Source organism: Macaca fascicularis, chromosome 7 (assembly GCF_037993035.2).
Source record: "Macaca fascicularis isolate 582-1 chromosome 7, T2T-MFA8v1.1".
Lineage (NCBI taxonomy): Eukaryota > Metazoa > Chordata > Mammalia > Primates > Cercopithecidae > Macaca > Macaca fascicularis.
Window position 1 is genome coordinate 129,466,852 of NC_088381.1, and position 16,790 is coordinate 129,483,641.

Below are 16,790 nucleotides of genomic sequence, written 5' to 3' on the forward strand. Positions count from 1 at the left end.
ACCTGGCGCACTCCCATTTATCTTTGGTTGAGGCATTATGTCAGCTGTGAAGAGTCTTTCTTTATTCTCATCACCGTCCTTCCCTTTCTCCATCCATCGTGAAAGACTTAGATAGTCCCCCCATAGGATCTTGTGCATGCCTCTACCATAGCATGTATCAACCAATTCTGGAATCCTTGACTACATTGTCCAATCTCCATTCGACTCTGATCGCCTTGAGGACAGAGACTGTCTCGTTCATGTTTTTACTCCAAGTCTAACAGATAGTAGCAATAAACATTTCAAGAAGAAAGAATTAAGTGAATGAATGAATGATGTTTTAATTCTCAGGGTATTTACGTTTTACAAAAATAAAACAACAAAACTACTAAGCCATGAAAAGGAATTTCTAATTATTTGATGTCCCACCTCAGGACCCAGTGAGGAGGCACTGTGGTGAATCACGCTGCATGGACAGCTATTAGTCCACAATAAAATCCACTGTCTTGCCTGTTGGGCAAATTTTCTTTCAGAAAATGTTAGAAATTTTGGCATTTCAACAAGGCATTTCAAAGTCTATAAGTTGTCCAAAATTAATTATAGCCTTTAGTGAGCATACTGTAGTGTTTTTCATATAGTTATGATTCTTTTAAGGAACTTGTGTAAAAAGCATAGTTTTTCTTAAGAGATGAATTCAGAAATTTTATGGAATGCATCTGCAATATGTATAGACATGAGAGATGGTTTTAGTCATGCTGCGCCCCTGATATCCAGTTATAAGTTGCTAGCCATCATTGTTAGGCTCAGTGTACACACTGTGTTTAACATAATGTGAGCAGATCCAGCCATTTTTAAAATGTGGTAATCATTGACTGAAGTAGATGTTGCACTCACTCTTCTGCATTTACTTGATTCAGATCTATTCTGTACCCTGTTCTGTGCCCCAAGAGGTTGACCTTTATGGACCACATCAGTTAGGCTGCCCATCTCCTGGGTTTCTGATTGGGATTGGGCTGTGAGCACCACCAGCAAAAGATTAGAAGAAGGGAAGAGAGAGAGAGGTTACTTCTTCCTTGTCAGTTCATGGTTTGACAATGGCTGCATTCCCCAACCAAATGCCACAGCTCCTGTTGGGTGAAATTCTCCAGGTTCCTGTAACCTCTCCATCCTCTTGCCTCTTAGGCCTGGAGGTCATAGAGGTAGTAACAGTCTCTGCTGGTGCTAGCATAGGAAGGTTTCACTATCCTCTCTTGGTTTCCCTCAACTCTACCCTTACACTTGTATATATTCTCTTCATTAACCTTTCTCTAATCATGCACTTTGAGTGCCACATGTTTCCTGCTGGGACCCTAACAAATACACATGCTCAGGATTCTTAGGGAGATGACAAAAAGCATTAATCTACTTACTCCATCGCCCACAACTTTCATCTTTGTTTGCTCAAACCTCATCCACCATGGGCAGAAAAGTTCCCAATTATAGTAACACAACAATATTTTGGGGTGGTCATCTGCAGAATTTTGGTTCTCTCTCTGTTTGTGTAATTCTAATATAATGGTTCTCAACTACCTAAGAGGTGGGCAGTTACATGCTTTGGAACTGGTTAAAGCTGGATGAAAGGGCCCCTGGGGCAGATGCCAATCAATAAGGTGCATTGATACATCACTGGGCTAGAGCAAACATGGCAGAAAATGCAACAAGACAGAGAAAACAGTATTACCTAGTAATCTTTGCAGGAGGAACATTGTATGTGTTGGTAGAAGAATTTCGATGAGTCATTTGAAGTAGGATGGAGAGAGGAAAAAGGATGAGAGACATCCTCCCACTCCAAAAGCCATGCTATGGTAATAGCAGGTGGCTTGATAGACTGGTTTCTAAGGAGAGTGGGTTGCGCTAACTTGGGAGATTTGCTTGGGCTACATGTGTGTTCTTGGGTCAGAGCTGGAGTGAAATTGTTCTTGAAGGAAAAGGTAGAAAGTTTGAAATGGCCTCATTGACTCTCTTTTGTAATCATTTCCCCATGCAGCTCGACCAACCCCTGAATTTCTGCCCATCATTTGCTAAACAAAATGTTATCTGTGTCCCTTGGCTTCTGGGCTTTTGGTATATGTGTCCCACATCAGGGCAATAGGGTTCTGCTTCTTTGTGAAGGCTTGGGAAGAGCCTTAGACAACGTTGGGAGTATATTTGATAATAAAAGCCGTTGCTGCAGATCCCAGTGCACTCTCTACACTCAGACCTCATCAGATGCCTTTCTCCCGTATTCCAATGCAAAAATGACCAAAATAGCCTTCCTCTAAACACTGGGCACCACTGGAGGATTAATATGTTTTACCACTAAAACTGAATAACGTTAACCTTACCTAATTCACACACATGTAAACTTACTCCATGTCTGATACAGACCCCAGGGATTGGAGTCAGTGATGGGAGATGTTCGGTTATGGGGTTAGATAGCAAGGGGCTGGGGAGGGAGAGGTCTGGGGATGGACGTAAGAGTCGGGGATGTTGCATACACTTTTTGGTAGCAAACAGTGGTTTTACAGGTTAATACGATTGTTTAAACACGGCTGAGTGAAATGGCACTCTCTGATGGACCATTTTGTATTGTCATGCTTTGTTCTTATAGATGCCATCCTGCACACTTGGAATGTCCTGTTCCTCCACCAGTGACCCCTACCTCACAGAACTAATTTCTGTTCATCTCTCAAACTCCTGGCCAGGTGTCACCTTCCCTCAGTTATTCTTCACTGACCCCAAATTAGGTGAGGTGCCTGCCACCCCTCTGTGTGCTAGTGGCACTGTTGCATTTTCCTGGAGTAGCTCTGATCACACTGTACTGTGATTATTTATTTGCCTGTCTCTCTTCTCAAGGCAAGAACTGGATCTTAGTCTTCTCTCTATCCCTAAGGATTTCATAAAACTGTGCCTACTGATAGGAGATGCTTGTTGAATGAATGAAGAAATGAATGGGTGATGTTCTAGGATGGTTTGAACTCTAAAACCTGCCAAAGCTACATGAGCACAAATAAACCGGAGTCCTGCAAGACCTCTTGCCACACACAGACACACACATGAATTAATGTGTAATCTTTGCTCCATTTAAAATCTTTTCATCTTGAATCCCTCTTATAGTTTTGTTCCTCCGCATTAGCAAAATTATGGCATAATGCTTAAAGAACATGAGTTCTGGAGTCAGACAGTCTGGGTTGGAGGCTAATTTTTACTTCTTGCTGTGACACTGGGCCAGTGACTTAACTTCTTTATGACATTTTCTTATCTGCAAAATGAAGGTAATGCGAGTGTCTGTCTCATAAAGTTGTTCCTATATTTATATTCATGGAAAAACTTATAAATAACTCATATTTATTTTAGCAGACAGTTTTTGACATGGACATATGATTCTGATATTGTATACATATATTATAGCCTAATGAATTAGTTAGATGTTTCACAAGGGACACCATAACACTTAGAGGCTCTGTCATTTGAATAAATTTGAGCCCCATTGATGGAAAACATGCAGAAAATCTCAAGTCACTAAATATATATTCAGTCTCTATTCTGTTTCTTGGCAGCTTTATGACCTCAAGCAAGTCTCCTAATATTTTAATCTCAAATTTTTAATCTATAAAATGAGGCTACTTATATTTGTATAACTTCTAGGATTTTTCAATGACCAAATAAAATATTATATAATATGGAGCCATATGATATAAAAGCTTATTATTATTGTCACTGGTATTTTCTCTACTCAAAATCTAACAATTCAAGGTTTTCCCTAATCCTTTAGGGCTCTATGAAAAGACATTATATTGTGTTCACAAATATCCAGTTCTCCTCTCCTGGACACGGGAAGACTGTACTGCTTTGCCTCCCTCTGTGGGGCCACCTGACTTGTAGCTAAAAGCAGTGCAAAACCTAGGCGTGATTCTCTAGCCCCTCATCCCCAAGCACAGCACCCAACAAGTCCACGTGCTCCAGACAGCACAGCTACAGGATAGTAACTAAGGCATTCTAACTTGGTAGTAGGTAAGATGCGAGGCACCCTTCTGAGTTACTTTATTTGCATTTCAATTAAAACCTCTGAAGATAAAATGTCATAATACAAATAAATGATTCAAGTGATAAAATGTCAGCTCCTATAACTGCAAACCCACTGGGGAATATTTTTTAAGTAGAAAATGTCTGTTATCACTTCAATCTCATTTAGTGTGTGTCTGCTTACTTTCGTGTAGAGCCAATTCTGGGTGCTTAGCCAGAATACTAAATGACCACATGAGCTAACATTAGGGTTGCCAGATTGAGGGAAAAAAATAAAGGACATCCAGTTTAATTTGAATTTCAGATAAATAATGAACATCTTTTTAAATATAAATGTGTCCTATGCAATATTTAGGACATATTTGTACTAAAAGAATTATCGGTGGTTTACTGTAAAGTCAAACTTAACATGATGCCCATGAAATATTTGAGACTTACTTACACATTGTTTTTCTGAGGTTCAAATTTAGCTGAGTGCTCACTGTTTTACCTGGCAACTCCAGCAACATGGTGCCTTAGTCAATGGTGCTTTTACAGTTGTTTATACTTAATTGCTATTAAACCCAAAAGGGCAAACATAAACTAGACAATTACTCTAAGCAATATCCTGTTTGACCTTGCTGCAAGCTAAGGGCAATAAAAGATTTATTAAAGGAGTATCAGTTGCCTTATTTGTTAAACTCTTCTTATGCCCTCTTAATATCCTCTTGGCTTCCCCTCTTTTCAGGGCCCATGGACACTATTTCTGCTTCAGCTATTTCGATGGAACCAACTCTGTATGCACTTCAATCAGTTTTGCACAGGAACAACTTGACAATGCCCTGCCTTGTGTCCAAAATACACCCACCTCACCGTTCACCCTGGAGCTTTTTTCCTGCTGCTGACATGTGATGCTGTGAGGCCCACTTGCCGCCCCACACATGGGGCAAAATTTTCATCAGTGGGGGACAGGAGCTGGTGAATAGTTTTTCTCTTCCTCCCCTAACACTGACTGTCCTGAGATGCAGTAGTTTATATGACTTTTCTTAAGACAGTCTTGGGGATTAAGGAATCCATTGCATTTGATACCTAGAGGTGCCTACATTTTGCCTTGGGTTCTGCTTTCTGGAAAACTCGGGCTAAGATATCATATAACAGACGTCTAGTAATGAAGCATTCTGTATGGGAAAAGAGTAAGGATTTTTAGTCAAAGGACTTGGGCTCGATCTAGTTGCTGCCATTTACTGACTGAATGCCCATAGAAAAAAATATTTAACCTCTATGACTTTCAGATTCTTCATCTGTAAAATGGGGGTAAGAATAAGCACTTCATAGAATTGTTATGAAGATTCAATGGGAAAATATACACAAAAAGCACATTAGTAGAGATCACTGATAATTTTCTATGTGTTGGGCACTGTATTGAGGGATTTATGTTTTTAGAATCAATAACCCTGTGAGGTAGGTTCCATTGTCTTCTTCATTTTACAGACTGAGGCACCAAACCAGATGACTTGTTCAAGGTAGCAAAACTAATACATGAGGAGACAGAATTGGGAACCAGGCAGTCTGACTCCGAACCTATGCCCTTAACCATTACATGGTACTCTTCAGTGAACAAAACAGTGCCTGGCACAACATCCATTCTTTCTCTCCTCCATAGTAACAGAACCCCTCATTTATTTCAGGTAGCAACGTACCCAGCTAAATGACTACAGCTCTCAGAACTCCCTTGCAGTTAGATGTGATTACATGACTCAGTTTTGACCAATTATGTATGAGTGGAACTGTTAGGTGGTACTTCTAGGGGGTTTTCTTAAAATGGTAGGAGGTGGGCTCTTCTCTTGCTCCTCCTTTCTCTTACCTGGAACATAGACATGAAGGCTGGAGCGCAGGTAGCTACTGTGGACCCATAAATTGATAATACTAAGGATGACAGAGCAGCAAGATATTGTGGAGCCACCACAAGGACCAGAGATAACCTGTCTCAGCTCTTTTTGTAGATAAGAGAGAACTGCTTTTCCACCTGTTTAAGCCAGGGGTGTTTTGTTTCTATATTTGCACTGTGTGTATGTGTGCGTGTGTATGTGTGTGTGTTTTCTTTTCTTATTCTTGTCTACATAGCCAAATATAATTGTAACGGATGCAGAATTTGACATTTTTGGCTCCCTGCCTATCCATTTATATTATAAACCATAAAGTAGCACATATATTTTAGTTGTAATTATTACATTTAATATTGATGGAGTATCCTTATTAACCATAGTTCCTACCTAAGCATAACTTTGGTTGGAAGTTAGGAGGAAATATGAGCATACTTATTTCAAGAATCGAAATTGGTTGATATTGCTACACATATTGCAGAACAGCTGCTGTCACATGAATCTAATTCCATCTTTTCAGCCAAGGCTCATCTCTCCCCAGGCAATATGCTACTTGCTTCATGTAAATATATTCATTTTCCCCACAAGACATGATAAGGAAAGAATATATTCATTTACCAAGGTGAACTCTGAAGTGTGGAACAAAACCTACATCCATAATTATTTTTGAGACCAATGGCCAGGCAGATCATACTGTTAAAGACCTGAAAATAAACACATTAACAAAGCAGCCAATATTTATTCCTGACCATTGGCCAATTTGGCAAAGGATTAGAAATTAATTTTATGATCACCTCTAATTGTTGTGTCAAAAAAGTATACGTATACTTCTCACAAAGTTGCTATTTATAATCATCCCTATTTATAAAATCAATGAAGTTATATTTCAACCTTATAAATAATGCCCGTGTTGTCAAAAACAAAACAAAAACAGATGACTCTGGATAATGAGAATGTTTAAAAAGCAACCACACAGAATTTATGCATATAAATGCCTGCTTTAATCTATTTCATGTTTATACCTTTTTTATTTCAGTATGGTTATATGCCATTTACAAATAAATGATTAATTTTTAAAATAAGAAAAATAGGCCAGGTGCAGTGGCCCACGCCTGTAATCCCAGCATTTTGGGAGGCCGAGACGGGTGGATCACTTGAGGTCAGGAGTTTAAGACCAGCCTTGCCAACATGGTGAAACCCCATCTCTACTAAAAATACAAAAATTGGCCAGGTATGGTGGCATGTGCCTGTAGTCCCAGCTACTAGGGAGGCTGAGGCAGGAGAATCACTTAAACCCAGGAGGTGGAGGTTGCAGTGAGCCGTGCCACGCACTCAGCCTGGGCCACAGAATGAGACTCCATCTCAAAAAAAAAAAAAAAAAAAAAGAAGAAAAGAAAAACTAAAATCACCAAGTACTTGAACTAAATGAATTAGTGCAGCAAGGCAGCAAATCTAATTTGAGTTTTTTTAGTGACTTTGACAAAAATAGAAACATATTGGGCTATATATTAAGTTATATTTGACTTCTTGCCTAATTAGACGGAGCAAATACAATTTTTCTAATTTTTTAGTTTTTCTAAACTATAATTTTTCTAAATTTTTCTAAAATGAAAAATTTTCAATCTGGTTTCAAGGATGAATTGCTACAGGATCTTTAGAAAATGGAAAACAATGTCTTCAACTGCAATTTTGTAAAATTATGAAGGTATTCTGGGTAACTTTTCTATGTTGATCCTATATAAAGCCTGAAAGTATAAAATTATAACTCAGTAAAGGTATTTTATTGGTGACATTATGTGAAATTGTATAAGAAATTTATTTGTTCATGATCCGATTCTGTGGTTTCAGCAAAACAAATACATGTATGCTCAAAAGTTTAACAAATTGCCACTAAAATTACACAGTTATGTCTCTTCTTTCCCATTCAAGAAAGCACATCTGAATGCAAATCAAGGGGACATTAGTATGTGTATAATCTTAAAACTGCTTTAATTTAGAAAATAAAGTAAATCATTGACAGAATTCAATCATCTAACTAGTATTAATATCAAATTATTTGCACTATGGGCTCTCTGCCAAAATGGTCCTTCTCCTTTCCTCTATTTCTATGATCCCTCTCAACTTAAATATTGAATTATTTAAAGGGTCCATATTTAATTTTTAAGTAATGAACATGTACTTAATGGGAAATTTTACTATTCATAAGTTTCAAAATATATTAATTTCTTAGTACAACCCTTATGTTTTCTCATAAAAGGAAATAGAAAAGTGTTATCTCCAAGAAACTCCATACCTTGATTATGTTCTTTTCTTAAACTGTACCTGATCCTCTATAAACAGCAGAGTTGATAGCAGATCACAGATTTATAGAATCCTCTACTTGAATTTTCTAGGGGTTAAGTCACAAACAGTGGCCCAACAATAGCCCCATTCCCCCAAACTCAGAAGATTTGAGAGAATGACTCAGACATACTACAATTTACTTACCAAAAGTCACAGACCAAAAATCCTAAATCCATGGCTTCACCATGATTTCCACCTTCCTGATATTTTCCCAGTGGTGTCAAATATGAAACAGCCTGACTTCATGTCAGACTTGGGAGGATTAGGAGGGAGTAAAAGCCTTTTTCTTAAGTAGAAAAGCAAATGACAGAAATATGATTCCTTTTCTTACATAGAGGATATAACATTGTGCATAAATGTGATTCTGTATTTAAACATTAAATTTCATCTGTCTATAGCATGCATTATCAAATAAGGTCATTAAAAATGCAGACTCTCAGAATAATTCTGAGAGTTTCTCAAAGGGCATATAGGTATAGGTAGACACTGTGGCTGAGAAGCTGCTCCAACTCAACACAGGGAGAAAACTTAGGGAAGCCACAAGAATAACCAAGTAACATCTCTTGGTTTGTGGCTTTCACATATCAGACGTCTAAGGGAAAGCCTTGGAAAATATCAGAGGACATTTTCTGACACCGAAAAGTGGAAAGACACCATTTTTGACTGAAAGGAAATCTAGCCAGGCACTTGAGAAAGTGGGAATGAGGGAAGAAGAATTATCCTTCAGAGCTGGCCAGAGAACAAGTCATTCCCCTTGAATGTTGGCATAAGTTAGAGGGTGCCTAGTAGTTAGGGTAAAGTTTTCCAAAAATCAACTTTTGAGTATATCCATGCATGTAGATCAGTATCTGGTTGACAATATAGATTTCTGTGCCAACATGGAAAATATGGTTTCAACATGAAAAAATATTAAGAATAGGTGTTAACAATTGACTGTCTTGATTATGAAAGAACTTCACTAAGTCTTCCAGAAAATATCTAATTTTCCATAATACTATTCTTTTTTAGATTAGGAAGGATGGGTTAGAAGAAAAATATAGGCCAACCATGGTGGCTCATGCCTGTAATTCCAGCAATTTGGGAGGCTGAGGCAGGAGGATCACTGGAGCCCAGAAGTTCATGACCGGCCTGGGCAACATGGTGAAACCCCATCTCAACAAAAAATGAAAAAGTTAGCTGGGCATGGTGCCATGTGCCTGTAGTCCTAGCTACTCATGAGGCTGAGGTAGGAGGATGGCTTAAGCCCAGGAGGAGGAGGATGCAGTGAGCTGAGATCCTGAGATCACACCACTGCACTCCAGCTTGGATGACAGAGCCAGACTCTGTCTCAAAAAAAAAAAAAAAAAAAAAAAAACACCAGAAAGAAAGAAGAAAGAAAATGGAGGAGAAGGAGAAGAAGAGGAAGTGGAAGAAGAAGAAGAAAATATCCAAAATGAACATCATAAATTAACCTAACCCCTAATATCAAGTTCAGGGCCAGATGCCAGGAAATTAAGGGTCCTTGATAGAAGGAAATAACAGGTGAATGAGTAAATTATCTATTTGATGGAGTTGTTTCATGTTTCAATTTATTAAGGAAGAGTAACTATCAATTGAGAGATTTTAGTTTTGCTATGCTTTAGCCATAATGCTGTTACTGGAAATTATTAGTCAGTAGGTTCATTTGCTTTTGTTAAAAAAAAAAACAAATCCTCAGTAAAAACTTGCCTTTGTTTTTGCTCTGACTGGAAGGCATGGATCCTATTTTTTGCATAACAGGAACAAGTTATTTAAATGTATTTTGGAAAGAGGAGATAGAGAACTTAAACACAACCCTATTTCCTACAATTTAGGGTTGGAGTTTTAATTAACACAAAACTTTGACAGTGGTGCCATAACAAACACAGAAGAAGCATTAATGGCCAGTGATCTGGAAACAGATTATACAGTTTGGTCCCTTGCTTATGGAGTAAGATAGATGAGGACATTGATATGCACTCTAAGAGAACTTTCATTTCTCATTTCTCTTACCTATTTTTTTATGAAATAAAAGAGAACAGAGCAAGTATGGAATTGACACCACAACTTCTTTGTTCCTCATACAAGGTACTAGACTGAAAAACTTGACCCTATAATTTGAGAAGTCAGAGCTGTCCAACAGACCAGTGGTCTATAATTTGAGAGATAAATGGTTCCCTTTTCCCGTTAAAGGGAACAGTAAACCTCCAATTACATGAAGAACCTCAGCCTAAGGCTCCATGTTTTAGAGGAATTCATCATCTATATATTTCAGTAGCCAGAGGCTCAGAACCTTGGCAAATATCACTGACAAGGACCTTGTCACATGGACATCTATTTCCCCAGCCTCCCTGAGTTCTTGGATTAGCCTAGAGATTCCTCTTTACCACTTCTTGGCAATGGCCTATTATTTAGGCAGACACTTCCACACTATGCCTGATGTTCTAGCCTCATTATTAACAACACTCCTTTTCACTCTGACTGCGGTCTCAGTTTGAACAATAAGTTATATGGTTACCCTCACCTCTTATCAACCTATTATGGAAGTCACTCTCCCAGGGGTTTTCTATGAACACTGAACTATTCCTCTATCCTGGTCATCCTAGATTTGAAAATACTTTCAGTATTATAGGCAATCAATTAAAGATGAGCAGTTGGTATAGCATACATCAACTCTCTGTGTGACCAGGATTAGGCCACTTATATTTCCTGGGTCTCTGTTTCCTCATGTAAAACACATACTTTAAAGTAAATGATCTTTTTAACAACAAATATCATTTTGGCTGACATAAATCCAGGTTTAACCTTCTACCCTTTTCACCAGTTCACTCCTATGGAACAGATTTCTCTGAGACAAGAAAGTCCTGGTCAGTAGGTTCTGTTTAGAGCTTGGGCATACCAGAAGGAAGGGTCAGATGTCCTCTCATGGCCTACTCAAAGCATCTCTTGAAGTCTAATAAACTCAACCATTGTGAGTGGCTGAACTCATGACTGAAGCTGCTGTGGATTCTTTAGCCCTATTTGTAGTTTTAAACAAGTCTGTTCCAGAGAGATTCAGACCAGCTTGAGGGAGGCAAAGCCACTAAACTGCTGTGTACCAAAAACTCGGGCCTCTCATCCCAGGTTGTCCCTAAGTATCATGTTTGAGAACAAAAGTGTTCTCTTCAACTCTCTAGAAGACTTGATTCTTACTTCTGAGAAATATGGGTACATAAATAGACATACATCATGATTTTTGATTCTATAGAAATAGGTAGGTACATCTCTTAAGCAATGAACCTCGTTTACAAACCTCGTTTACAAACACTTACAAACACTGTCTCTTCCAAAAAGAATTTGAGTTGGTTTTTATCTCCTCATTGATAACTACAATCTTGTTAGTTTGCTTATTAATTTGCTTTATGCTCCAACAACATCTACTTAATTAGTAAGGGCAACTACCAGGTCAGAGGTGAAGAAGGAAGTCTGTGTCTTGGCAAGTCAAAATCACACACCAGCTGAAGTTGTGAGGTATAGATATGAAGGAAGAATCAAGAGAAACAGGGGAACAAGCTCTGTAGAGGAAACGGAACAGTTGATATAGATAAGAAACTGCAAGACCTGAAATCAAAAAATAGTCTTTCGAGTTCTCAAAGGGGTTGATGTACTCTTATTGGACTTCATTTGTGTTTTTAATCCACTGTGTCCTTTCAGTCGACCCTCACTTCAATGAAAGTCTGAGTTGGTTCCTTGAAACCAAATAATCTATCAAAATCTATAAGATCCCTGTTAGTTAAACTTTTGTGTCTCTCCAGTCTAGAATCTAAAAGTAAAAGCTCCAACAGCAAATAGTTGGCACACTCAACTTTGGATAAGATTTACAATGGTACTGTTTATAAAGGTGTGGGTGAGATACAATAGAGCCACAGGAACAGTGCAATAACCCAAGTTAGTAACTGCAGAGAGGTTACCACACCTTGCCCTGAAAGGATAAAGGGAAGTAATACAGTTGACCCTTGAACAAGATGTTTGAACTGAGCGGTTCCATTTATATGCAAATATTTTGGAGATTTGTAACAATTTGAAAAACAGATCACTTAGACTAGAAATAGGGAAAAAATAAAGAAAAAGTAAGGTATGTCATGAATGCAAAAAAAAATGTAGATACTATAGATACTAGCCTATTTCATCATTTACTACCATAAAATATACACAAGTCTATTATATAAAGTTAAAATGTATCAAAACGTACACACTTACAGACCACACATGGCTCTGTTCCCAGTTGAGAAATGTAAACAAACATAAAAATGCAGCATTAATCGTAACTGCTAACTGCATCAAATTAACTGCAGTACATACTGTACTACTGTCATCATTTTATAGCCATCTCCTGTTGCCATTGTGGTGAGCTCAAGTGTTGCAAGTATCCACTTAAAACGCATGTGTTGCTAATCGTCTACAAGTAAGCAATTTATCTCTCTACTAAATTTCTTGTTGTAAAAAGTTATCTTGCGGTTCTCCTGTATCTTTCATCCTGTTTAGTGCAATACTGTAAACCTTGAATAACACCGTGGTACCCAAACAAAGTGCCACTAGTGATGCTGGAAGTTCTCCCAAGAGGCAGAGAAAAGTCATGACATTACAAGAAAAAGTTTAGGCCAGGCGCAGTGGCTCACGCCTGTAATCCCAGCACTTTGGGAGGCTGAGGCAGGTGGATCACGAGGTCAGGAGATCGAGACCATCTTGGCTAACACAGTGAAACCCCGTCTCTACTAAAAATACAAAAAATTAGCCGGGTGGGGTGGCAGGCGCCTGTAGTCCCAGCTACCTGGGAGGCTGAGGCAGGAGAATGGCATGAACCTGGGAGGTGGAGCTCGCAGCGAGCCGAGATCACGCCACTGCACTCCAGACTGGGCGACAGTGAGACTCCATCTCAAAAGAAAAGGAAAAAGTTTAATTGCTCGATATGCACCATACATCAAGGTTTGCAGCTGCAGTTCCTCACCATTCCAGACAGATGTCCATCTTGAAAACAGGCAACATAAACTTACATGTCAGTGAATACAGTTCAGTACTATAAATGTATTTTCCCTTCCTTATGATTTTCTTACCATTTTCTTTTCTCTGGCTTACTTGCAATATGTAATCCATACAAAATATGTGTTAATTGGCTGTTTATGTTATTGATAAGGCTTCCGGTCAACAGTGGACTATTCATGGTTAAGTTTTGGGAGAGTCAAAAGTTATACATGGATTTTTGACCCCATAGGGCTCAGCACTTCTAACCCCTGCATTGTTCAAGACTCAACTGTAGTTACTGGAAGTCAGAAGGAAAGGGTCCTGTGCAGAGATATATATACTGCCTTGACAGGGGCAGTGACCGAAGTCAAGGACCACAGCCTCACAGAGGCAGCATCACAGGGAGGAAGTCAGGGGAATATAACCTGACCTCAGTCCCCTCCCTTCAGTGTCCTCCTGGGGCTCCTCATTGGCTGAGTCCCTCCAGAAGCCAGTGTGCAAGGAAACCTCTCCATGTTGTCCTGCAGCTCAGCTTTCCAGGGCAGAGAGCAAGGTAGAGAAGTCTCCCACATTTGGATTCATCTGGATACATTTCTGACTGCAACTTCCCAAGAAAGTGGTTAAATCTGTGCTCACAGCCTAGGGAGAGAAGGGACTATCTTTCAGGAAAACGAGGCGCAGGTCCTGCCTTGCCAAAGGCAAATACACCAGAGGGCCATAGCATCCAGCAGGAGCAAGGAGGGGCAGTGTCTCGCCCGCCTGCCTCCCACGTGTGTCAGCCTGGGAGGAGAAGCTTTCCCGAAAAAGGGCGCAATGGGCAGTAATGAGATGTGGCAGCCGAGTGTGAAATCCTGCCACTGGCCAGCGGCAACTGGAAACAAGGCTGAAAATAGCTCAGGCAGAATCCCAGCTTCAGGACAGGGATGGAAACACTTTTACCAAGAGGCTTTCTTTAAAGCCATGTAGAGCACTTGTGGAAATGGTATTGTGGTGTTATTTTTATTCCAAACATCCATTCCCAAAGGAACCCTGAGCCACAGTGCCCTTCTCTGTTGCTGAAGAAGAGGGACTGTGCTGGCAGGGCTGAGAAAGCTGTGTGAAGAGGCATTGGCAGGTGACAACTTAGAAGGACCAGGGCCCGGGACATATCTGCAGGTGAAAGTGAAGACGAAATGCTGTCTTGTTCTTGAAACTACTTGTATTTCTCCTTGTGGAGAATAAAAGTATCCCCTTTCAATTTTATCACCAGAACTGGATGAAGATCATTATGTTCCCAGTTCTCAAATCGATTCTATGAAACCCAGTGTGGCTGCCTAATAATTGAGTTCCCTAAAAAATGAATGCATTTTTTTCACCTTCTTTACCAACCTCTCACAAGCCTCTCTCCTAAAATCATGAAAATTTTCATTAAATATTAATATTCATGTTATGTTTATTGCAAAAGAAGTATCACAGCCCTCAAACGTGCTCACCAATTCCAGGGCATAAATTCTGGATCAATATCATTCAGTAGAATGGTGGTGGGTTTCCTCTATATGCTAAGCACTCAGAATACCAAGATGAGTTTATTCATCTTTTTAAAAATAAATTTTCTTGTGTACATTTGAGGTTTATAACATGATGTTATGCTACATGTAGACGGGAAAGTCGTTACTATGATAAAGCAGATTAACATATCTATCATCTCACAGAGTTACTTTTGTGTGTGTGTGACAACAGCAGCTAAAATACACTTATTTAACAAAAATCCCTAATACGAGCTTTTTGTTTGTTTGTTTGTTTGTTGTTTGTTGAGACAGAGTCTCACGCCATCGCCCAGCCTGGAGTGCAATAGTGCGATCTCAGCTCACTACAACCTCACTTCCTGGGTTCAAATGATTCTTGTGCCTCAGTCTCTCAAGTAGCTGGGATTAAGCCAAGCTAATTTTTGTATTTTTAGTAGAGGCTGGGTTTCACCATGTTGGCCAGGCTGGTCTCAATCTCCTGGCCTGAAGTATCCGCCCACCTCGGCCTCCCAAAGTGCTGGGTGAGCTCCGCACCTGACCCCAATGGAAGTTTTATTAACTATAATCCCCATGTTATACATTAGATCTCTAGACTTGTTTGTGTCTGCTACTTTGTATCCTTTGACCTATGTCACTGCATTTCCTCCCCTCCCCTTGCCCATAGTAACCGCTATTGTACTCACTGTTTCTGTATATAAGACTCTTTTTAAAAATAATCCACATATACGTGAGATCATGCAATACTTTTCTTTCTGTGTCTGGCATATTTCACTCAGCATGTCCTCCACACCCATCCATGTTGTGGCAAATGGCAGGATCTTCTTTTTTTCTTTTCATTAAGGCTGAATAAAATGAGTTTAATATGGCCTGGCTTTCAAAGAAATGGATACATAAACAAAGAATTACAATATGGTGTAATAAAATAAAACGTTATATTTTATAAACAGTAAGATCGTTGCATAAGAAAGGGAATGATGAAACTGTAAATGGGCAGAGAGGCTTTCTGGAGTAAATGGATTACAAATTTGACTTTATGAGATGAATAGGAGTTTGTGAGGTGGCTATGTGTGGTAAGGGCATTCCAAGCAAAGGGAAAAGGATGTGCAAAGGCAAAGAGGCACAAGTGACTGCCATGTGTCCTAGGCACTGAATGCGAGTCAGTTTGCTGAAGCAAAACGTGCTCCGGGAGGCAGCTGGAGAGGAATGCAGGCAGCAATCAGCGGAGCACGATCCATGGAGGTGTGTTCCAAGTCACCTAACAGCAGGAGCAGATTGAAGATGGTTTCTTTTCTGTTTTTATTTTGTTTAAATTAAATTAGAGTGTCTATCCCTGTAAAAGTTTCATCAGTTTTATTCTCATATGAATTCTTGAGTGGGAGGGACAGAGGCATTGACTTCATCATGCTATGAGTTGAGCATCACCTGTGTCCCCCCAGGGAAGTGTGTCATACAAGTGAACAGTCTTTCATGGCATCATAGCAAGGAAAGGGCATGCTGCCTACTGGTTGCAGAGAAACAAGGGGTTTAAAGCAGGGGTATATGTTGGTCAGATTCACGTTTAGCAAGATCCCCCTGATAGCACTGTGATGAACTGTTTGTATTGGATGGTGGGAGGCATAATGGGTTAGTTTTTAGGGCTTCTAAACAAATTGCCACAAACTAACTGGCTTAAAACAACAGAAGAATTATTTTCTCATCATTATAGAGGCCAGAAGTCTGAAATAAAGGTGTCATCACACTCCTGGAGGCTACAGGGGAGAATCCTTCCTTGCCTCTTCAAGCCTCTGGTGACTGTTGCCAGTCCTTGGCTTCCTTGGCTCCTGGCCACATCCATTCATTCTCTGACTCCATGTTCATATTACCTCCTTCTCTGTGTGTTTGTTGTGTCCTCTTCTGTCTCTTAGAAGGACACTTGGGACTGGAGTTAAGGCCCACTGGGGAATCCAGAGAGATCTCATCTCAAGATCCTTAACTTAATTACATCTGCAAAGACTTTTTCCAAGTAAGGTAGCATTCACAGTTTCCAGGGATTTGGACGTGGATATATCTTTATGGGGAC

At 39.6% G+C, this 16,790-nt stretch overlaps 1 long non-coding RNA gene across 1 annotated transcript in view; it reads right to left on the reverse strand.

Annotated features, from left to right (window-relative positions):
• Positions 1 to 16,790, reverse strand: part of LOC135971993 (uncharacterized) — a 92,740-nt gene that overhangs the window by 65,753 nt on the left and 10,197 nt on the right. The gene's annotated exons all lie outside the window — the stretch shown is intronic.